This window comes from Nipponia nippon, unplaced genomic scaffold, assembly GCF_047370975.1.
Source record: "Nipponia nippon isolate SJK-2023a ecotype South Korea unplaced genomic scaffold, ASM4737097v1 scaffold_8, whole genome shotgun sequence".
Classification (NCBI taxonomy): Eukaryota; Metazoa; Chordata; class Aves; order Pelecaniformes; family Threskiornithidae; genus Nipponia; species Nipponia nippon.
This window is the reverse complement of record NW_028262402.1, coordinates 31,664,950-31,688,533: the sequence shown is the minus strand read 5'-3', so window position 1 is coordinate 31,688,533 and position 23,584 is coordinate 31,664,950. Positions and strand designations below refer to the sequence as shown.

Genomic DNA, 23,584 nt, shown 5'->3' with positions numbered 1-23,584 from the left:
TTCCTTGCCTGAAACATCTGTTAGAAGGGTACAAAATCATAAATGAAAATTAACTGCAATCTCGACAGGGAGTCTTTTCTGCAGTGTTGTTAGGAGAGCATAACTACAGATCAGTAGGGCTAAATCTTAAAGCTCAAGTTCCTAGTGCTTACGGAGACAAAGAAGCATGTGGAAGTTCAACTCAATCAATGGCTCTGAAATTTCATTAATTTTAATGGCAGAGCTCTTTGTTATTAATTAAGGCTAAGAATTTATTGGTGAAATTGCTCATAAATTCAGCTGACCGATTCCCTGTTTTGTACCCATCTTCACGTGATATGGTGTGCATGACCTCTGGTAAGAGGAAGGTTCAGTTTGCAGTATGCTGGAACAGGTATGTTACAGAGTAATGGTGGAGGAAAACTTCAGCGTTTTGAGTAGAGGCCATAATGAAGATGGATTTTCTTTGTATGCAAGGCTGGACTGGATGTATTGAAACATAGTATTCAAAGGTCTGTCTTGCCAGTAGGTGCTCAGTCTGTTTTCCCTGTTTTGCATAATTTCAGTTGCACTGCTCATTGCCTATGATGATGATTGCAGTCTGGTCTCTGTGAAGCAAAAACACCTCAGAAAACCTGGGGGAGAAGAAGTCATGCATTTCACTAGTGACATGAGATAAATAGAGGGGAACAACTTACAAAACCAAAAAGAAAACAGCCATGGTCTAGTAGGGCTGTTGTGCTTTACAGAAAATACTCAGATACGATACTTAGGAGCAGGCTGCAGTAGGCTCAGGCAAAAGGTTCATTGAACAGATTTGGATTGTATCTCCACTTAAGTCAAATGTTTGTGCATACGAATGAGAACAGAAGTCCTACACCTCTGTTTTCACTCTCTGGAAAGCCATTATTACAGAATACAGTACAGTATGCTGAATAAGACATGAGCAGATATCCAGCATTTATAGACAGCACTGCTCCCTTCTAAATGTAATATCTTTTTACAAAGGTGAGATGGTGCTTTCCAGGTGACAAATTAAGACAGTGAGAGCTCTTATAACAGTAAGTCCATGCATGACAAAGGATACTAAACCTAAGGGTCATGTTCTAGAAGGGTCAAGTGACTGAGGTATGTTCCAGTTTTCAAATGACTGTGGGCTTTGCATATGTGCGTCTGCACTACCATAAAGAAATATATATGCATTGGTTTTATACTTGCTATGTTAAATCTTGCTAGTAGCATGGAGCTCTGCATGGGCTAATTAACAGTGTTTTCCACGCTACTGGAGAAATAATCTCAATACCTCATGTCTTCCCAGTAGGAAATTGGTAAGGTACAAAGTTGTGAGCGCCATCTTCCAAATCAAGGAATTGAAAAGCTGTGTGCTACAAAAGTTAAATTATTTGCATGGTCTTTGCTGTTGCTTTCAGAGAAATGCAATACATCAGAGTTGCCTCACTCATAGGATAGGCTGTGAAGATAATCAGTTAGTAAAGCACTTTGATATCCCAGCACAGAATATGACATAGAATTGCAAGCTACTTATTTTTCTCTTCCTAAAATAATTTAGTAGTAATCAAACTTTTCCCTTTTCCAAGTCCCAAATCCAATGCTGTTTCGATCTGGCTCTGTTTAGCAGTAGCACCAAGATCATCAGTATGTCTCCTCTGATGATTATTGATCTGTAAGTGGGAGCAGAGTTCTGAATGGAAGGGCAGGCTTCCCGTGCCAATCCATAAGCCTGGCAGCATTGGAAAATCAGCTTTACAGTGGCGAGGCTGAGACACAGTTATACAAACCACTGTCAGCATTGCATAGTGGAGAATGAAACCACCACTCTTGGCAGCTGAAATACAGCACTAAGGTCTTTATAAAGAGTGTCTGTCCAAGCACAAGACACGCTCCCACCTGAAACAATAGCATGGCACCTGGAAATGCCAAACATCCAAAATCACAGTACGTGCACTCAGAGAGGTTTCACTGCCTACCACCCTGTGCTTGTCTGAATGGCTATGAGTGACACCACAGAAAGCCCAGAGAAGGACAAAGCAAAAGCAGAGCAAAATTTTCCAGCATCCCGTCTCTAAGGAAAAGCTAGAAACACAGTGATCAGGGATGAAAAGGGTTTTTAATGTTGCAAATATTAAAGCGATCCCTTTCCTGCTGCTTAAACCCTGCTCAGTTCAGGAAAACAGGATTTTCATCATGAGAAAATCATCATAAAATGGTGTCAGAAAAAATGAAATCTGGTGTTCAGTCACAGACACTTCCTTTAAGAAAAAGCCACTTGCTTTAACATCAACTTTCCACTGGCAGGGAGCTGCTGTGCAGTACCAAGGCTCCGCCATCAGATGGCAATGCTTATTTATGCCAAACTACTGCAAAACTAAAGCCTGGCAGTTCTCCGGAGGGGCAGAGCCTGCTCTGAGCATCCTCGTGTGTCTCTCCCTTCAAAAGAGGTTGTGGAGCTCTTAGCACTGGTGGTGACTAAGTAAACGGAGGGGAACAGAAAGGCTGGCTTTCTTCTGTACCTGTAGAGAAGAGAATGACACTGTATTTCGGACCTACTGCTGATACCAAATTATAATTTGGTGTATTCACTACCCTTGAGGTCTGTGCTCCTGCTGAGTACTTCTTGCACGCCCCCAGTTGTGTCAGTCCTCCCATTTTGGTTCCTTCCAGGCAGTTTCCAGCGGTGAGTGAAGCTCTTTTAGCGGTACAGGATTAGACCTTCTGCATTTGTCCTCCCTAAGTACTGCTGTTGTGATGGCTGTGATTATTATTTTTAATACAGTTGTTGTTTATTATGAAGGGCATAATTTTGTAGCAATAGATGTAATTATTGGCACTATTGCTAGTGTGTGCTGAATATACGACCTTCAGAAGAAAAAAAAATTGATGACAATTGAAAAGAAAAAAAACCAAAACAAAACAAAGTAACCTGTAAGAATAACATATATTGAGTTGGAAAAGATAATTTTCAATGCTCAAATTGGGTGAGGTTGCCAAGTAACACATCCCTAGCTCTTTCAGTTTACATAAAGAAAAGATGGCAAACTGTCCGTGCACATTCCATGCTTCCTTCTGTTTGTGAGCCCAGATCACAGGTTCAGCCATTTATAAGCTGAATACCAAAAACAATTAAACAGGCCCCATGTGTGTTTTGTGACATGAAATCCTTATGAGACAGCAGGAGTGCAAACATCCTGCCCTCAGCTTCCACTGTATCTTAATTGCAAAGGATGAGCAAGCGCTGCACAACCAGGCACAGCTGTAAGTTGATTTAGCCTATTTTTATAAGGGAAAGGAGATACTTGTTTTTACAATGGCTGATACGATTTCTCTTTCATGCCACAGATAGAGGCCTAAGTAGAGAACTATACGTGTATTTTATTCATGATAGATGCAATGGCTACATAGTGCTCACGGTGATCTAGATGCTCTAGAGCAGCAGTCTCTGAACTTTTTTTCATCACACGTAAGTACAAAATTTTTGAGTATGCACTCCAATATACATATATTTATTTATAGATTATATACATATACTACTGTACTACTGTTATGTACATAATAAAACACACACAAAATAAATATAAATTTAAAAAGGATGACATAAAGATAAAATAAACACTACTTTAAAATTTTATTTTATTTTTTAATGGTAAAAAAATACTTTCTTCCTGTACCCCACTGGATTGTCTTGTGCAGGAACCCCAATTTGGAGACCACTGCTCTACAGACAACAGCTGTGAGCCCTGATATCCCTTGTCCCATATCTGGCCAACAGGATGCTTCCCTTCTGATTTACACAGGATATGAGGCATCTCCCCGTTCCAAGGGACAGAAACCTGCAGCATCCATTTAACCTCCTTTACGTATGTGGATGGCCGCAAGCAAAACGTGTTCATAGCTGAACAGGACTTAAAGAGCTATTGCAAGACTGGCATCTAAAGATTAATAAGCTCCTGGAATCTCACACAGCAAACAGTACAGGTTTTGAGGGACAAAAAGATGTAGAGTGTGTGGCCACTTTTTTATGAGGTATTTATGCATTATAACAGTTTTGTGGAAGTGTTTTTTAACGGCATTTTGGGGAATGCTTCAAATTGAAATTTAATGGAGAAGTGCTTTTAGAAACAAAAGAATGAGATGAAGTGAAATAAAAATAGGTATTGAGAAGGGAAAGAGAGAAAGGGGAAGGGATGAGGACAGGCAAACAGGACAAGAAACAAAGAAAAATGTTATGCCAGCACTTTAGAACAGGAACCAGTGCTGCTTTATGAAAGCAGATGTTCACAATAACTGTGAAAATCTCATGGCTGAAATATACAGATAGTTTCTCCAATGCTAACGCTGTCTTTTAAAATATTTTTTGCAACCCTGCATGAGAACTGTACTTTTCCTAATTTTTAAATAGCATTTTCATACAATACAATCTTCAGCTCATAAACTTGAAAACATTCATATTTAACCATAATTTATCTAATTATACTATATGATTACCTTAGTAATACCAGGGTAATATCAAGGTATTACCAAGGTAATAATATAGTAAAATTAGAATGGAAAAAAGTGCTTTCTGATAAACTGCTGAGACATTCTCATTGTTTGACTTCCTGAAGATCAGAAATGATTGATTACGTTCATTTAAGGAGTCCCTGCCACTCTTCCCATTTTTTGTCATGCAGAAAGAACTTTCCATAGAAAATGTCTCCCTAGGGTCAACTTCTAATTGACCCACAGAAATCATAGGCGGATTTCTTAGTCAGGAGTCTGAGCGTTCAAGGTGGAAGACAATGAGTTACCAGCCATACTTCAGCTCAGTCTAATTCTCATGTTAACTTTTACGCATTGACTCCTGCAAGCCCCACCTCTAAAACCAGCTGTGAGAGACCGGCCAGCATCTGCCATGGCACTGTGTGGGAACTGTTTTGGTCCAGCCACATAAGCCTAGCTGAACAGTTAGAACCGGAATCAGACATAGCATACTCCCATTTCAGGTTTTAACAGTCTTAAGGCTTTTCAACTACAAACCTAAGGCTACTCAAGCAGCCCTTCATTTTCTAGGAATAACTCTAGTTTGTCAGCATTTGTCTGAAGCTTTTTGGATCCCAGCTCTGAGAGTAGCTTGAAGGCTGCAGTAAGCACCAAATCTTAACACAAATCTTAGCCCAGACAACAGCCTCTGCATTGCTTAGATCATATCATAGTTGTTTAACCCAAATCTGACATTTATGCAGTGTTAAGCGATCCCTTTATGCAGAAGCATAAAGGATTGCCATCTGGGCCCTATTATCACCAGCCTTACATTAGCTTCGGGAACCCCTTCCAGACCCAGCACTATTCATAGTTAACCCTTGGGCCCCAAATTTAGATTCAAAGTTAAAGTTAGCCAGCTCTTTATTTACCTCAGCCACCGTTTCTGTCTCTGCCTTGTTTGTCAGCCTTCTTTATGACAAACCTTAACCTCAAACCTAATCTCAATTTTAGTCATAGCCCAGTAATGACTTGAAGCCCTAGACCCACTAACCATGTGGAAGGTCTTATCACAGAGTAATGCCCCAATCTGCACTCAGCCTTAAACTCAGCTTCTTGCATAGGCAAATCCTGAACCAAATATTAATCATAGTCTCAGGCATCCAATGGCTGCTGCCAGGCAGAAATCCAAATGTAGTTATCCCTGAACCAGGATCAAGTGGTCCTTTGTTTACTAAGCTGTAATTGAGGTTTGCAGGTCATCCATTAGCCCTGTTCCAAATCACAGACTTTGCCTAGTGATCCCTGCCATCCCTCAAACTATTCTAAGCACTGCATCCCCTGCACAGCTCAGAGCTCATCTTAGCTAACCAGATCATTCCTGTCCAATCCTAAATGCAACCCACTTTCTAGCACTCTCCTGCAACTTGGACCAGTGCTGCTTCCACACCAGACTGCAATCTAGCCCAGCAGTCCCTACCGCTGTCAAAAGTAATTACAGCCTTTTGGCCAATGGTAGACCATGCTTACCCGAACCCCAGCTGCAGCTCTAACTTCAGTGGTTGAGCATACCCGTTTCTCAGCCTCTCCTTCACAGAGGAAGGCAGCTTCAACGTTAATACATTGAGGTGTGGATTTGGGCTGCTGTTACACTGTGCGTGGCACAAGCACTTAGGTCTGTTGACCTAACACGATGCTCCTCCCCAGCGCTGCGCACAGGCTGCGGGGGCAGGCGGTACGTTCTCCGCAGCTTGTCTCGCTCCTCGGGTGGAACCAGAAGGGCTCTCACCCTTTTGCATGGCCCCTATATGTTTTTAAAATGTGTGGCCATCTTATTCCAGATACTTTCTGAATTTGCAGAAGCTGCGCATTGCTGGAGAAATTCAGACTTTCAAAGGAACGAAAAAAATGGTTACAAGAGTTCCAAAAATGTTTGAAAACATGATCTGAACATAAGAAGTCACTTCCCTGAAGTCTGCACAAAGCTTAAAACGATGATAATTTGAGGCTGGAATAGGCTTTAAAAGTATTTTTAAATATTGCACTAATCAACCTGTGTCAGCTGAAGGTACGTAAACACCATTAGGGGATGCGCTAGAGGGACTCCGGCAAATCTTGCTGTGGCAGTTTGCAGGGTCACTGGCTCTTGCTGTTTGCCTTCCCCTTCTGCCCGAGGTTACAGGCTCCCAAGCTGCCTGAGCAGAAGTTGTCGTGTGGCCGCACCCCTCTGTGGCTCCAGCTCACTTTGCCATTTTTCAAAGGCCCGAATTCAACTCCCTCAGAGGTCAGCAAGTCACATTAAACCCCAGGTTTTATGGAGGAAAGCAAGGCATAAAACTGAACAAAGAAGCGTCTGCTACAGAAAATTTATAGGCAAGTTTTGCATGCATTCATATAGTAGGTTAGTAGGAGTTTAGCCAAGTTATTCATGATCCTACGGACTAACCCAGAGCAATTTTTTGGGTATATGATTGGATGAATCACACTTGAAGCTAAAAAGGAAAACAGCGTTATGTGACAGATAAACTTCTTGACCGCCTCCATTCTTCTTAAGGACAAAAGCTGCAAACGGGCTGTACGCTGCAGTGGCAATGGGAAACAGTCCACTCAGTGCTTTTTTGGCAAGTTCCTGTTCTATGAATGCTTAATGATACATTTAAAGTAAAAAAAAAACCAAACCTGTTCTCACATTTAGCCCAATTTTTCTTTCACCAGTTTAGCCTTTCCTTGTCTACAAGCCAAAGCAAGTAGTTTTGGACCTGGAAAAGGCCTGTGCTGTTCACGCTGTTTTTCACCAATAATCTCTTCATTTTCAAATAACAACATGCATTTAATTCACTTCTAAATATTAACATTAGTGCCAGAGAATGCAAGTTAGGTACACAAAGGCCCGTCTGAATAAGTACAAAATTTCTGAGTGCGTATGAGCTATGGTTATTTTGCTTCATATAAATGAATTTTGCTGCAGGTATACCCAGTTGGTAGAGATTATATCCTCTACTGGAAGCTAAATCAGCTTGTCAGCAAATTTGGGTGTCCTAAGTTTACATTAATTACACAAATATTTAGCAAGTGTATTCTTGCTTCTCACTGAACTCCTTCTGTTTGAATGTTTTTTATAAAACTTCTGCTATCTAAAATGGCTTGGTGAATGTCTGGCGTTATGGAGCTCTTTTTAATGAAAAGATAGAGTGGGAAATCCAAAGGGAGAACCGAAACTCCAGTGTTTCAAATTCTAACACCACCTTTGACACTGGTCTCACAGAAACAAAACAAAAACAGTCTTTCAAAGTTGACTTGTGCTTGATGGACAAAACTGTGGCAGAAGAACGCAGGGTTTCTGCACAACACCACGAACACTTCTTTACCCCGTGTTCCCTGAGCTGCGGATCTTCAGACCCTGGTCACAACTGCCCTTCCCTTCTTGAAACCATGCTGGGAATGGTTCACAGAGGCAAACAAAATTTTAATAACAAAGTACTGACGCGCTGGCACAGCATCACAACAGGGAGAAGGCAAAGGGTTTGGTTGCCTGATGGTCTGAAAAAAAAAAAAAGCTCTGAAGAGATGTGAAGTAAAAAAGAAGGATCCGTGAATAGAAGAAAAATAACATGTTTCTCTAAAATAAGGACAGTGTTTGAATCCAGAACATAATTCAGTGGAACATCGGGAATCTCGCTCTCACTGAATGTCAGGACACCTCTGGACTAGAATGTATTTAAAAATCTGATTTTGGAGATTTGTTTTGGAAATGTAACTCTCTCTTTTCTAGATCTGAGTTTTGACAGCACGAAAACATGCACTGCAACCGTTGGGATGATTCTTAGTAATTTTTTGAACGAGCTTCAGTGTGGTGCTGGCAGAAGAGCACTTGTGTGATATACACTCTCTCCTTCTTCTCTGCCAAGACAATCTGGCAGGCTACTGTCTCTGCCTTTGACACACTGTAATTTTTTATGGTCAGTGAAGAGCTTTCTGTTAAATTTGCCTCAGATGACACTGTCTTAGAAACTGTCACCGCTGTTCAGTTTTTACTTTGGGTTCTGTTTCAGCTGTTTTTCCGTTTTTTGCTTACATTGCCAAGCCCTGTAAGCTCAGTCTGCTGCCTAAGCTGGGTTCTTATTGGGTCTGCATCACTACTGGTAAGGAAGACTCCACAGCTCAGACTTCGTTAACACCTCTGTAAACTGGGGAAACAAGTTAGGATGCTTGGTCTTCCCCTTAGGTCTCAACCTGCTCCATAGGTCTAGGAGTAAAAAGCTGGAAAGGTCATTATACCTACAAAAGTAAAAGTAGGTGGGCTCTTACAGAAAAAAGGAAAGTAAAACCTTGGACAAATGAGTAGTTACTGCTTTCACATTTTCCTTTTTTTGGAACTTGTAACTCTGTTTTCAGTCTGTTAATTTCAGTCTGTGCAACAAAATAAAAGCAGAAGACTGCTGGAAACACTGACCGCTTTGAAGAAACAGAGTAGAGTTACAGTCAAGATAAATGTGCTTTACCAAACAAGCGGAGTAAGGGCTATCCAGTGGCTACAATCAACACATGAACTAAGGCAAAGAGTGGCACATTTTAAGTTCTATCACCCTATAGGAATTTCAGGATTTTGTATGTATGAACATGAAATAAAAAATAATAAGGTTTTATGTAAAGCCACAGGCTTTGAAATGAAGTATTATAATGCTTCATAAATCAGGGACTCATGGTTACCATGAATAGTAGTGGTGTAAGAACCAGGATATTAGAATGAATTAGTGGCCAGGTATCTGCAAATGTTATACTGTTTCTCTGTATTCAGTGAAAGTAAAACCAGTAAATTATCAGCAGAAAGCTCCACACTCTACAGTAACTGAAGAGCCAAAGTCCGCTGAGTGGTTGACTGCTAGGAATATCCCCTGAGCAGTCAGTTTCACATTCAATTTTTCAGTGGAATAAAAAATGAAGAATAATGGAAGTAACACTTAGGCAAAACATGCCAATATGTTATGTTATTACAATTTTTCTTTATTCTTACACAATCATAACAGTCAAAAGGTCAGGCTATGAAATGCCAAGAACATCCCCATGGCTGATCCATTAATCCTGGGAATGCATAACAAGGAATGCATAGGCAGTCATAAAATTTTAAAGAGCTACGGTAAACCTCTCTGCAAATACTGCCTTCATTTTTACAGTAAAGCAGTTAAGTGAAATAGAAACAGGTCACTCATCTCCAGTGAGGAAACCATTTAGGCCATAATAGCTAACACCTTATTTTAATCCCTCTCTCCCAATGCCTTTTGCCTTCCCAGTGGTATTTCCAAGACAAAAAACCATGAGGGTTAAGAATTGATATTGTCAACCATTAACTAAGTTTTGTTCACATCAGCTTTGTCCATTGCAGGAGTAATTTGATTGTTTTCTTGTCAAAACGCTTATCTGCAGTTTTCTGGCACAGCTGCTTAACGTGCCAGTTTGACACTATTCAGAGGCCTCTTGCTAAAACTCAGCTCTATCTCTTCTGCAGTTGATCAAAAACAATACTTATGTGCTAAGTGAGAAGGGTATGGCATGGAACAGAGAAATGAAAACTAAGAGAACTAATTTCATAATTTTCTCCCTGAATTATAACCAACAGAGATCTCACATGCAAACTAACAATCACATTTACAAGAATAGGCAAAGGATTGTGTGATGTTTGTCCACTGGAAAAGGGCTTTTAAGCTCCACTGTCTTTCTGGTTAAACTTTCGAGAATAAATCTTTATGAACAAAATTCCACAAAATTGCTGTCTGCTGTTACTTTTTCTTTCCTATTAGAAAAATACAAATGCATAACAAGACGGTTTCTTCTTGGCCTTTCATTGACTTCTTAGGTTATCTGGGAGTTCCAGCTTCCTCCCCAGCATTATTTATTTATATAGGTACATGACAGAACTGAGACAAGGTGGCTACCTTTTCCTTAGCAATTACAGTCCGTGCCACTTGTCCTGCAGTCAGATACATAGGAACTGATTCTTATACAGAAGTGTAATTCAAATTCTGTCAGCATGGCTGTGCACTGATCTAAAACACCAACCATTTTTGTATCAGATTATGAGCCCTGGGTGTAAAGGCCTGTCAGTCTGACCTCAGTGCTGGGGAAGTTTATGCAGCAGATCATCTTGAGTGCCACCACACGGCATGTAAAGAACAACCAGGTGATCAGGCCCAGTCAGCATGGGTTTATGAAAGGCAGGTCCTGCTTGACTGACCTGATCTCCTTCTATGACAAGGTGACCCACTTAGTGGATGAGGGAAAGGCTGTGGATGTTGCCTACCTGGGCTTTAGTAAGGCCTTTGACACCATTTCCCACAGCATTCTCCTGGAGAAACTGGCTGCTCATGGCTTGGATAAGTGTACTCTTTGCTGGCAAAAAAATGGCTGGATGGGCAGGCCCAAAGAGTTGTGGTGAATAGAGTCAAATCCAGTTGGCGGCTGGTCACAAGTGGTGTTCCCCAGGGCTCAGTACTGGGGCCAGTTCTGTTCAGTATCTTTATCAATGATCTGGACGAGGGCATCGAGTGCACCCTCAGTAAGTTTGCAGATGACACCAAGTTGGGTGGAAGTGTTGATCTGCTGGAGGGTAGGAAGGCCCTACAGAGGAACCTGGACAGGCTGGATCAATGGGCCAAGGCCAACTGTATGAGATTCAACAAGGCTCAGTGCTGGGTCCTGCACTTGGGTCACAACAACCCCATGCAACGCTACAGGCTGGGGGAGGAGTGGCTGGAGAGCTGCCCAGCGGAAAAGGACCTGGGGGTGTTGGTTGACAGCCGGCTGAGTATGAGCCAGCAGCGTGCTCAGGTGGCCAAGAAGGCCAATAGCATCCTAGCTTGCATCAGAAATAGCGTGGCCAGCAGGACCAGGGAAGTGATCGTCCCCCTGTACTCAGCACTGGTGAGGCCGTATCTCAAATACTGTGTATGTACTGTGTAAATAGACTTCAGCTTGTGAATCACAATAGGAATTTTACTGACTGAAGAATATGAACATGAGAGCTCAGTAACTCCAAATAATTATCCTGTTCAGACTTAGCTCCTTCTGTTGGACGGCCAGTTAGTCCTCAGGAGACAAGGAGTATGGAGTATCCTTCTCAGTCCAAGTCTAAAATCCACAGCCTCTACCTGCTCTTTTGTCCAATTAGAGCAGAAAATTTGGCTAACCTTCCTAGTATCTTCTTCCATCCCTTGGAGTAGCTTCCCAGTCAGTAACTCCTGTCACCCATTCTGTTCCTGTGCTGCTTGGAAAACATCAGCTCCATTCTTTACCTTCCTTCAAGTTCCCATCCCATTAAAACCAACAGAAAGTTATGAGAGGAAACACATCAGGAAAGCTCTTTATACCTTTTCCAGTGACTTTTTCTTCTTTCCATAGGGGAGAAAAGACCAGGCCTCCAAAAGCCCGCTTCTGAATTCAAAGCGTTGCCCAGTTCTAGAGGAGACAGATCCTTTTTGTGCTAGAGAAACACAGGGGTGCTCATCAGAGAGATGTGAACTCAAACATGGAAGGAAATGGTAAAATGTTATGGAGGACTTCGTAAAACTCAGTTTTGAATTTTGTCTACAGGCAGCGAGTTTTGAAATCTTTTTTTTTGTACAGTCTTTTATTCAATTCGCATCCATTAATGAAAGAATTGTCCCACACACATCTGTGGTGCTTATTTTATAAAAAAATCCAATGTACAGAAAAGATAAAGGCAAGGAGGAAATGAAGGTATTATCAAAGTGTCATTGTTTATGGAAAGAGAACAGATGAAAAAGTGAATATATATTATGGCAATAAAGCACCAGCAAACACTTCTGTTTTGAATTATTATGATAAGCATTTATTTTGTGGATATTTCTGTGTTATGGCGGACGTGGGTGATCCCACGCTGAACTAATGGTACAATGATAAGTTCTCAGGATGTGACAGTCATTATTTGCAAGATAACATAAGAGCAACAGAACAAATTCACCACAGATGTAAGTAGACATTCAGAGCTGTAAATCTCAGTTTTCCAGAGCTGTGACTCACTATATCAGGACTTAATTTTGACACAACCAATTGATTATAACTCTTGCTGGAATAAATATGTACAAACTTTGCATAAGCTAAACCTGATTTCAAAGCTTTGCTGTCTTACGATACCTGCAGTACAATAATACTGCTTCAGTGCAAAATATATTTTATTTTTATCTATTTGTTGATATCTTTATGCTTATAGCAATTAAAAATCAGTTCAATACTGGCACTATATTCACACAGCACTTGTGCACCTTCTCTCCCCTTGGAAGGTAAATATCTAGAGACATCTGAAAAGGCAGTGTCTTTGCATTGCCTGAGTCTCTGTATGCCACTGCAATATAAACATTTAATAATAAATTAGAAGTTACAGAGTTGCCATGACAGCTATTGCCTATTTCCAGCAGCTAGCATGGGATCTGTAGCTATTAATATGTACCCCGGACATAGTACTGCCTTTAGATTTGTGCCGATTGTTATTCAAGTTAGCACTGAACTAAAGCATTACAGATTAAGGTAATTTGCTCTCTCAATGGTAGTCTTTTAGAGTACATTACTTTTAGCTCCTGATTAGTTAGCATGACGTTTACTGTATGGTTCTAATAGTTTAAGGCAATGTTGTAAACCAGCTTGAGTTCTTTCAGGATTTGTAAGTCTTAAGTTTTACTTGATTATATAAATACACATGCTGTATATTTAAAAGAAGTAAGAACTCTGTGTGTGTGTGTGTAATATAAACATGGTTTCTATAGATAGGGGATTAACTTTAAAATAGAGAAGGATGGGAAATTAATTTAGCAGATATTATGATATAATCATGAGGGACACAGAGGCAATGCCAGTGAACTTATGATTAGTAAGTGAAGATTAAACCATGAGTGACCTACACAGTGGTCCTCAGTAAATTAAATTATCAGCATTGCTTTGCTTCGCTGTGTATTTCATTCATATAAAATAAAATCTTACCTTCTGTGCCTTTTGCCTTTTTATTAGATTTTTTTTTCTAGATCTTTGGTCAGCTCAGTTTAATAAAATAAAAACTACTTGATTACTCTGCCAGCTTCAAGTTGAAATGCTAGTCCTTATTTTTATATCAGGGTAGATTTGCATTGTGTTAACATTTGTTATGGTTAACTACAGAAGGAAAAAGTGCTATGAACTTTGAGGTCATGCAGCTGCACAGACCATTATATCAGTGTAAGCTTTTACTTGGAAGGTTGTGCACTTTTGTCTTTAGTCCTGCATTTTATCAAGTGACTGTTTAATGTAAAACACAGAAACAGCTTTGAATGGAGGAGGAGAGGGAACCAAACACTCCCTCTTACAAAGCAAATATCCTGCTTGTAAGCAGGCGTGCAGCTTGGGAGCTTTCAAGTAAGACTGCAAGGGGCCTTTGGAATTTAGGCAGCACCTGAGCAAGAGTCTTCAGGTTCACTGTTTTGAATTCGCATACTGGAACTCTGCCTGACTTCCCTTTTCAGTATGTTGACTCCGCACGATACTGTGCAAAGATCCTCAAGCTAGTGACACATGACCTAATGTCTCTATCTTTCTGTACAATCTCCAGTATATGGCAAACTCAGCATCTCTAACTCTGTGCAGTGTATTGCACTGTAAACACATAGCCTAAAAACTTTATTGAATTTTGCTTGCATTTCATGAACAGCAAAAACTCAAGGACTTACCAAGATTCATTTTCTCAAAGATTTACCATCCCCACAGACAGTATGTACGCAAAAATAGTGCCCTTCCTTCCCACTGAAGGTTTTTCACAAGTTGCTATTGATTGTGGCTGCAAACCTGAACATATTCAACTGCGTATTTGGCTGTGATCTAGAAATATTGTCTGTGATGTCATTTCCTAGTGCCAAGCTTTAAAATCAACCCATCGTTGCCACATAGTGAGCTAAGTCACCTCTTCCCTCAAAAGTCCTGATTCCAGCAGGATCCAACGGGACAAACGGGCAGCAACAAACCACTATTCAGAGAAGATGAGTGTGCCTTCCCAACACCTCCTCACTCACATCATCCCCACAAACAGCAAGTTCTCTTATGAGCTCTGACAAGTGAAACAACACGTCCGTTAAGTAAAGTGTCTATGAAAAATATTAAATTCTCAAGGATCATTTTCACATGTATTCAGATCATAAAAAAGCTAAAAAATCCCTCTTGCACGCAGCTGCATCTAACGCATCCCTTTCAGATACGACTGCATCAATTTGTTCAAAGCATGCAGAGGAGTGCCAGGGATTTCTCAAAGCATCCCAGATCCCCTACAAAATACGCTTCTGTAGCCTACTTTGACGACTGAATCCTTAAAATGGAGCCTGTGGGAAGAAGAGAAAACTTCCCCCAAGCTGAAATTATATCTCTGGGACTGCTCACCTATTCAAAAACCTGGGGGCACTGGGTCTTATCTACAACATATAAAGCTGGTCCCCACTCTACACGAGCAGTGAAGTCCAACAGGAAATATCTACTGCTCTTGAGAAGTGAGTTAACCAGGTCCTCTGTCAAAAAGGCAAATCATCAAATATTGTTGAAAGAGAATCACAGACTAAAAAAAGCTTGTGTGTCAAGCAGACTTACTGAATGACACCCACCTTCAAGTTTTCTTCCTTTTGGTAAGATTGTTGAAAGCTCAAACTCTTGCAATATCACCATAATAATACATATCCCCCAGTCATGCTTTTCACCCATGCATATACCAAAATAGTCTCAGGAATGCTACCAAGAATCCCATGACTGAAAAGAACTTTTTTCTTCTGACCCTCAGAAATAAACAGGCTTCTTTGGTGATACTTCTCAAAATCTTTGCAACCATTATCGTATGGTATTGGTGGAAAACATATAATTCACCTGCAGAGTAAATGAGACGACACACAGAATTCTTTCATTGTTAACATACGGGTTTCAGAGAGTCATTATAGTCACTTTTTCCCTGCCAAAATTTTCAGCTTCGAAGTTATCACCATCCTATACTTACATATGATTGACAGTCTCTTCTCAACTGTGAACACCAGAGAGGCTGTAAGTTGCAAATTAGTTTTGGGACAGAGATCAAGGTCTTTTGTCTGCCTCATCAAACCTAGCCAGAGAAACCCAGTATCAAAGAAGCACAAGGCTTGTAAACTAAGCAAAACATGAGACAGGCAGTGATTCCAATTATACTTACTGTTCTCAAAGACAAAACAAAGATTCATAAAGAATCTGACAAATCATAGAACTATGAATTAAATTTTATTAGCAAGGGCTGAATGACTTGAGTTAGTCTTAATATTATTCCCAAAGCATGTTTATTAAGGATATTGTAATTGTCTTTCTTTCTTTCAAATATTCAGACACTTCATATTGTCAAAGCAGATGGTGAAACAGGTTTAGAATTCAAACAGTTCCCCTTAATTGATGTTCTTCTTATAATTTTAGTGTAATTCCAGAAAATCTCTCCAAACTTGCAACACATAAAAATTAAATGCTATATGTTTTATATACATTATGTGTTTTATAAACATGTATTTTATAATATTATAAACAAATGTATTTGTTTTGTGTGTATGACTTCTTTGTAGATTACTAATACATCATAAGAGTGTAACTCATGAGAATAAAACCTATAATTCATTGATAAGTTGAGGAAAATTATCTTTCAGCATTTCCAGCCGTTAGTAGGTAAGAGTTAGAATCAGTTATGTCATTTAAGGCATGTAATGCGTATATTATGAAATTATGTGTTGAGCAGTATGTCCTCCTCTGGAAGCTTCAATGCACATTTTCTGGAAAAAGTATCATTTCCGTGCTCTTGTGAATACAGTGATTAGTGCATAACCTGAACACCGTTTCAAGAAATTGTTTTTCACATTATATACTTCCACACAGTATATTTTTTTGTTCTGAAATTCTTTGGCCTGTGTCATGCATAAGATTCAGGTTAAATGTTAATTAACCCTCCTTGTATTCAAGTCTATAATTTACTAGAGACGTATTAAATTAGGACAAAACTTACTCTCAAGTCCTATGAAAGCGATGCTGAATTTTGCTCTTTAATCTAAGTGCTTCTGGGTTCCCCCCAGCCCGGCGCTGGTGCTGGACTGACATGATGGACTGATTGCGCCGAACAGGGACAGGGTGTAATGGAGATCCAGCACGTGCTGCATCAGCCCCCCCCAGGCACAGTCCTCCAAGTGCTCATGAAAGGATTTTCACAAACAGTCTACCCAAAATGCTACTTTGAGTTCAAAAAGGCAACAGCTTTATTTTGGTAAAAAACATGTATATAGTTCCCTCATTAAGGCTGGCACAGTGGTTTTTAGATGTCACCCATCACCCTGATATCTCAACACCTCTAAAATATTTTGAAATAGAAATTTTATCTCCACTACATCTACTATCTTCCCTTCCAAAACATGGAGTAAGTAGCTTGACTAGTGAGAGTAAATAGCTTGACTAGTTCACAGCTCGGTTCCTAAGTGTGGGAAATGTGGTGAATGTGCTGAAGAAAGCTGAGACCAAGAATTACGCTTGTTTTTTTTTTTAATTTATTCTGAATGCAATCACCTTGATTTTTAAATTAAATTACCTTTTATGATATTCTCAGTCCAGTTCTGAGTTCTTGGTTCCCAGACTCAGTAACTGGAGGGCAGTTAAGAATGGGGCAGATGACTTTGTCATACTTTCAGGCTAAGTTACTTTACATTTAGTTTCAATCGGTGCCTTCTCAGGCAGGTGTGTATGACACCTGAATACTGAGATAGCACTTACTGGCCTAAAAGAGACAGAGAGTTTTACATAAATCTTTCTGGCAGGCTCTGTCACTTATGTCCTCACCATCCCTGCATAAGGTTTCTTGTGGATTTTGAATCAAATGATGTAGGGAGCTGAACCTCATGTGACTGCAGATGTGAGCCCTCCATCATATTTATTTTTGGTGCTGCCTGGAAAAATTGCACAGGCTGCAGCAAAGACTTCAGTATGTTCCTGTGGCTTCTTGTGGATGCGATGGACACAGCTGGTGATGTGCAGAAGCGCAGCTGGCAGGAGGGTGAAGGCTGCCAGCAGAGCTGAAGGGCCATCAGCCATGCCTCAGACACCTTCTGCGCCCAGGTGGCCCCAGAGGCTGAGAGCTGGCAGCTGGCTCCGAAAACTGGACTTTGCCGGCTTTCTTCACCTTCTTGCTTAGAAATGGGAGGATACATACTGCATGCTTGAGAGGTCTCCAGGTAATGAGTGAAACTCATTTTGGCACTGAGCAACCCACATACTCCAGGACTGCAATTGTATTTGTTTCTGACATACATGGAGCTGGGGACGTTAAAGCGTCACAGGCCATTCCCTGCAGCTGTTCTCCTCCAGTTATGTGTCAGAAGCTTTCCAGCCTGTCAGATTATAAAATATTCTCTAGACCCCCATTTGCTTATATTTAGTCCTATCCTGCAGCATTTCTTGTGCTCCTGAACCTTTTCTTTCAGTTTGCTAGTGGCAAGCCACTTCATATTATTAACAGTCATAAGCCTGCAGGAAAATATAAATTATGCGTATGTTTACTTACACTATTTGTTTACATGACATTTGGAGACCAGAGAGTGAATAGGGGTTTTTTATGATGATTCACTCCATTCAGCTTCCCTTTTGTGTACTAGCTGGAAAGGTTCACAATGAGCTGATCTCTCCACTGAGCATAATGAAACCCACACTCTCAGGGGCAACAAATAGTTTTCTTCTGTCGGTTGAGAATGGTTTCCTGAAAGGAAGACTTTTCAGTGTCTTTATCCCATATTTGAACCACTGTATTAGGATTTGATCAGGCCAAATTGGTATTAAAGCATGAGGCCAAATTAAGACAACCACTGGTGTTCATGTGGAGGGGGTATTTTTCTGCACTGGATGATAAGAATCATTGCAGCTGAAATAACAGACTGGATAAAAAATAAAAGAAATGATCCTTTTAGGAAAATACAAGTTAAATTAGATCACAACACTCTTGACCTGAGAGTAAAGCCATAGAAGAACATTCATATTTAGCAATTATATCAATGACTAATTCTTTCAAGTGATGAGCTGGTAACAATAGCCACTGAATCCACATAAAATTTGACTCTAAGATCGGGTATCCATTTTTATCTTTATATTTGCTTCCGAAAGGTAACTTCATGTGAGAGGTATCTTTGGAAACCCAAAAGCGGAAATGCTATATTTGTCTAGCTAAGATGAAACACAGCATCTGAGGTTCATTTTTATCTTCTTTGGTGCCTTTCAATATTCCTTTGTACTATTTTAAAATGTGCAACCAAGGAAAGATTACGAGGCAAGGTATAATTTTTTTCATACCTCTCCTGGAGCTTCAGGGATGTCTCCGTAGCCAATCTGCTTTACAGGCTTCCACATATGGTATACTTAAGACATTGATTCTGAAGATTTCAGAAACCATTTGCAGATGACTGTCCTTTATACTAATCAAAGTACTGACAAAGTAGGACAGTGGCTCCAGCTGTTAGCTGCAGAAGCAACTAAAGCAGAAAGGACTTCCTTGGAAGTGGATAAAGCTTAGCGGCAGCAAGGCCACCCCATCACTCTGTACTGTGTGGGGAAAAAGCTCCAGTTTTAGTGTCAAGCAGCATACCAGGTGGTACTTCTGTTAACTCTTTTTCCTAAACAATGTGTGGCATTGGGAAAAAAAAATAGCAAGCCAAGAACTTGCCGGTAAAAGCACCTATGAAAGCCACAAAAATAAATAAAAAAAGACTGAGGGATGCCAGCTTCCCAGGCTTTTAAATCCAGTTTCACGCATACCTGCTTTTATACCACCTCCTCCACCGCGCTTCCTTAACTCACCCTCACTTCTGTTTCCTTTTATAACATTTATAAAATTTTATAACGTTTGTTAACCTACATACCACCTCTACTAGAGTGGAGGTGTGTGGGAGATCCTTGCTGCCACTGCACCGTTCATGCTGCCTCTCTGTTAAACCCTTTTCCCCTATTCTATGTGTCTCTTGTTTCTTTACATGATAACTTTGAAATTCAGGATGCCTCTTCCTCTGTGTTGGTACAGCTTTTAGCTCAACTGGTTTGTAGGCACTGTTGTCACAAACATAATAATTAACAGTGCAAGGCAAACCATATGTTCAAAGGAGCTTGAAAGGAGCCAACATCCAGTTTCAGACTATGCCCAAAACTGTGTACACCCTCAATCAAATGCATCTTCAACTTAATTGTCAAATATCATCTTCAACTAACATTTAACAGTTTAATTTGCTGTGCCAAAAAAAGTGCCATACTCACATGTAGTGTTGCCTTTTGTGGATCTAAAGAAGAGGTCATTTTTTAACAAGGGCTCATACTGTTCTTGAACAGCACAACCTCGTAGTGTAATTGAAAAAGGGAATCTATGCACAAGCTTTAATCTGCTTAAAATCCACAGGATGGAGAAAATACTAGTTACCAGATAACACTAGTTACTAGATAACTGGCATAGTAATTAGTGTATTAACGATGTTAGTTATTGGCAATACTAGTCACACCAGAATGCAATCTTCACGTCTTTTGTTTCTTTGGGGTCAGCATCTTGTGATCAATTGAAAGGTGATTTGTAATTACAGTTTATGAATTGTGAGCAGTCTAGACTCAACTTGTTAGACTGAGTTTTGCCCTCTTCTCCATGTTTCAAGCACTCCTTCTACAGAGCAACTGCTCCAAATAATTGCTACTGCTGTCATGTCTGGCACCAAGATAAAGCTGATGTGGTACTAGTTATAAAAATTTTTTAAAAAGTATTTAGCAGTTACTTTCAGTATTTTTTACTTTCAGAACTTGTCTTAAGCCTGATTGTTAAAGGTATAAAATATTACTACTACTGAAATATTGCCCAAATAAGCTGTTCTAAAAATACCCCTTTATGTAATCTTTAGATTTTTTTGTGAAAGTTACAGTAATGTTTTTACACTAAGCTTTTCTTTTTAATGACAAATAAACTTCACTACTGGAATCACAAGCAGGTAACTACTTTGCTCATGTTTAAGGCTAAATAAAGCAAGCCTCCAAAACTTATGTACACCAGGCTATCCACTGTTCACTTGACAACAGCAATCCAGATTTTTTTATTGTAAACAGGAAGGATGATGATGGTGTGCCACGCTGTATGCATTTGGACAGCAACAGTAAATGCTATTTGTCAGAGATTAGCTCTTCTTTCAAGAAATAAATAGGCTTGAGGTAAATATGAAGCAAGAGAGCGGTTGATTTACGCTCATGATCAGGTTCTGGTTTAGTTTTTTCAGGCTAGAACAACGCATTCTCTCAATCATTGGAAAAGGCTGCCATGTATGCAAGTAAAAGCAAGAACAGTCAACAATGTTGACAATCTGCTGATCTTCAACAAAGCACAGTTGATTTCAAGATCTCTGTACATCACTATTGCATCAGTAGGAAACTTGATGCATATCGTGCACCTAAAACAAAAAAAAAAACACTAAGGCTGCTGTAGTGCAGCTTTTGCTTAACCTACAGCATTTCTGATCAGAAAAAATGCATTGCTTTTCCAGTACTTGTGGAGTAATGTGTATTTTCATGGTCATTTGCTCTTGTTTATACGTATCAGACCTTCTCAAACAGAACTCTTACAAATACCAGTTTCATCTGGACTAAGAACACATAGAATCATAGAATACCAGGTTGGAACAGACCTCAAGGATCATCTGGTCCAACCTTTCTAGGCAAGAGCACAGCCTAGACAAGATGGCCCAAGCACCATGTCCAGCTGAGTCTTTAACGTGTTCAGCATAGTGGAGTCAACCACTTCCCTGGGGAGATTATTCCAATGATGGACTGTTCTCATTGTGAAAAATTTACCTCTTGTGTCCTATCGGAATCTCCCTGGGAGTAACTTGTACCCGTTACCCCTTGTCCTCACCATGTAACTCCTTGTAAAAAGGGAGTCTCCATCTTCTTTGTAGCTCCCCTTTAAGTACTGGTACGTGGTGATGAGATCACCTCTAAGCCTTCTTTTCTCGAGGCTGAACAAACCCAGCTCTCTCAGCCTATCCTCATACGGCAGGCTTCCCAGACCTTTGATCATCTTGGTGGCCCTTCTCTGGACCCCCTCCAGCCTGTCCACATCTTTTTTGTATAGCTTTTGTATACTTAAGCCTATCCAAAGTGGTACACTGATTTTGGACTCAACCTTTCCTTGATTACTGCAGATAGGCCTAGCCGGAAAGTCCTTCCTAAGTATGGGTAGTGGGGCTGTGGGTCAGAGATATGTTCTATTATTATCTTCCTACCAGTGCTAGTCTGTTCCAATTATTTTGGAAAGACTGAGATTTCAAGCAGTTTTTGACTCTTTAAAAACCATTTCAGTCAGACCTGCTCTGAGTAAGTTTGCATTTCACAATGGCAAGTAGGCATCCAAATGTCATACAGGCTCCCGAGTCCAATGTTTGTGAGCCTCCAAAACCTTAAAAATTCTGTTCAATTGTGATTTGAGCTCCCAGCTACCTAAATTTCTGCAAGGCAGTCTTTAAGACATCTCTGAGTAGGTTTACACTGCAACTGATGCAGAGGTCCTTAACCATGAAACACACAGGCTAGGTCTGCAAGCAGCACTTTACAGCTGACTGCGAGGTGGAAACTAAGCTACTTCACCTTGGCAGTGAAGCAATATAAGGCAGATATACATCACTTTCAGGGTCCAGCATTCATTGCTGCACTGCTTTCTGTAGATATGCCTGTATTTTCTGCTAGCAGGCATTCACAAAACTAAACCAAATCCTTCTCCTCCTCAGGATTCTCAAATCCCCTGCCTGGCACACCCTGCCCAGTGGGGACAGGAGGTCTGCACAATAGATGATGTCTGTGTTTCTTTCCCTATAATCCAAGGCATCTGCTTGGGGGGAGGGAACTTTGTTTGCAAACTTCCATGGTTAGCAAGCATCTGAATCCAGATTTCCCACCTCCCTTGAAAATGCCCTAGAAAATGCAACTGGGAGTTCTGGGAGAGACTCTCCCAGTTTCCCCTCTCAGCATTTTTCCACTTTGCATAAATAATTAAATGTTCATGGGGCTAAGGAAAGGAGAAAGTGACTTTGCCAAATTGTGGTTAAGGCACTCACATTGGAAAGCCAGGTTTGAATCCCTATTCTAATCAATATTTAATTATCCTTCTGATACCAGCCAAGCTGCGGAGGCATTTCCATTCCCTCCTCCCCCATTCCTTATGCTAGTCTCGTCAAGGAGCCTGGGCACCTGTGGACCAAGAATTTAATAAGTGGCAAGACTCACAAAACTAAACATTGCAAAGCTAAACTAGGTATTCCAAAGACTTCTCATGGTCCCCATTTTAACAGCCAGTGGCCTGACTACCATTCCTAGACAGCTGCAGAGCTGACTCAGTGCTAGCAACCGTTGGATATCTTTAGTGGCTATTGCCTTTGCTGACAGAAGCAAGAGAAGGATTTGCCAGCCAGAAGCACCCTTGGCTTGCCTGGGAGCCAGCCGACAGCTCCAGCACCCAGCCAGCCCCGAGACACGGAGGCAGGGGGGCTATGCCGGCAGACGAATTGCTCCAAGAGCTTAACCATTCACTGCCAATCTAAACGACAGAATGAAGTATACCTAATTGAATCTCTGCTGTAAAAATCAAGGCTTTTGTTTGTATCCTCAGCCGAGGTCAGTGGGAGTTTGGCTGCGCCGCATACCAACGACAGGGCCTCACCTCGCTGTGCAAATAAAAAGCGTGTTTCTCCATCCTGTCACCTTAACCGGCCTGCAAGGGCTGCTGCAAGCAGCCACGCAATTCCGATGCTAGGGACGACCACCGGTTACCTCAGGCGGCCAGCTCCTCTCTCCTCCCTCCCTCCGCGGCAGCGGCAAATTCAGCCTTTGCTTGGCATGACGAGGCCAGGCCCGTTGCTAACAGGCGCGTCACCCTTAGTTAGTTAGCCGTACCGTGCATCGCAGCAGGGCGCCCTCGGGGCTGCAGCCAGGAGAGCCGCCGGCCCCGGCGCCGAGGGGCAGAGCGGGGCGGCCGGACCCCGGGTCCCGCCGCGGCGGGGAGCTGCCTCCGCCGCCGTCTCACGGGCGTGGGCGGAGCCTGCGGGGCCCGGGGGCGGGG

General features: G+C 41.1%; 1 long non-coding RNA gene across 1 annotated transcript; it reads right to left on the bottom strand.

The window, feature by feature from the left end:
- Positions 1-2,319: 2,319 nt before the first annotated feature.
- Positions 2,320-23,553, bottom strand: LOC148050554 (uncharacterized). Its single transcript, XR_015701115.1, has 3 exons — positions 23,419-23,553; positions 11,820-11,932; positions 2,320-2,510 (listed from the first exon to the last, which is right to left on the bottom strand). It is a non-coding gene; the product is annotated as an uncharacterized LOC148050554 (long non-coding RNA).
- Positions 23,554-23,584: the final 31 nt, after the last annotated feature.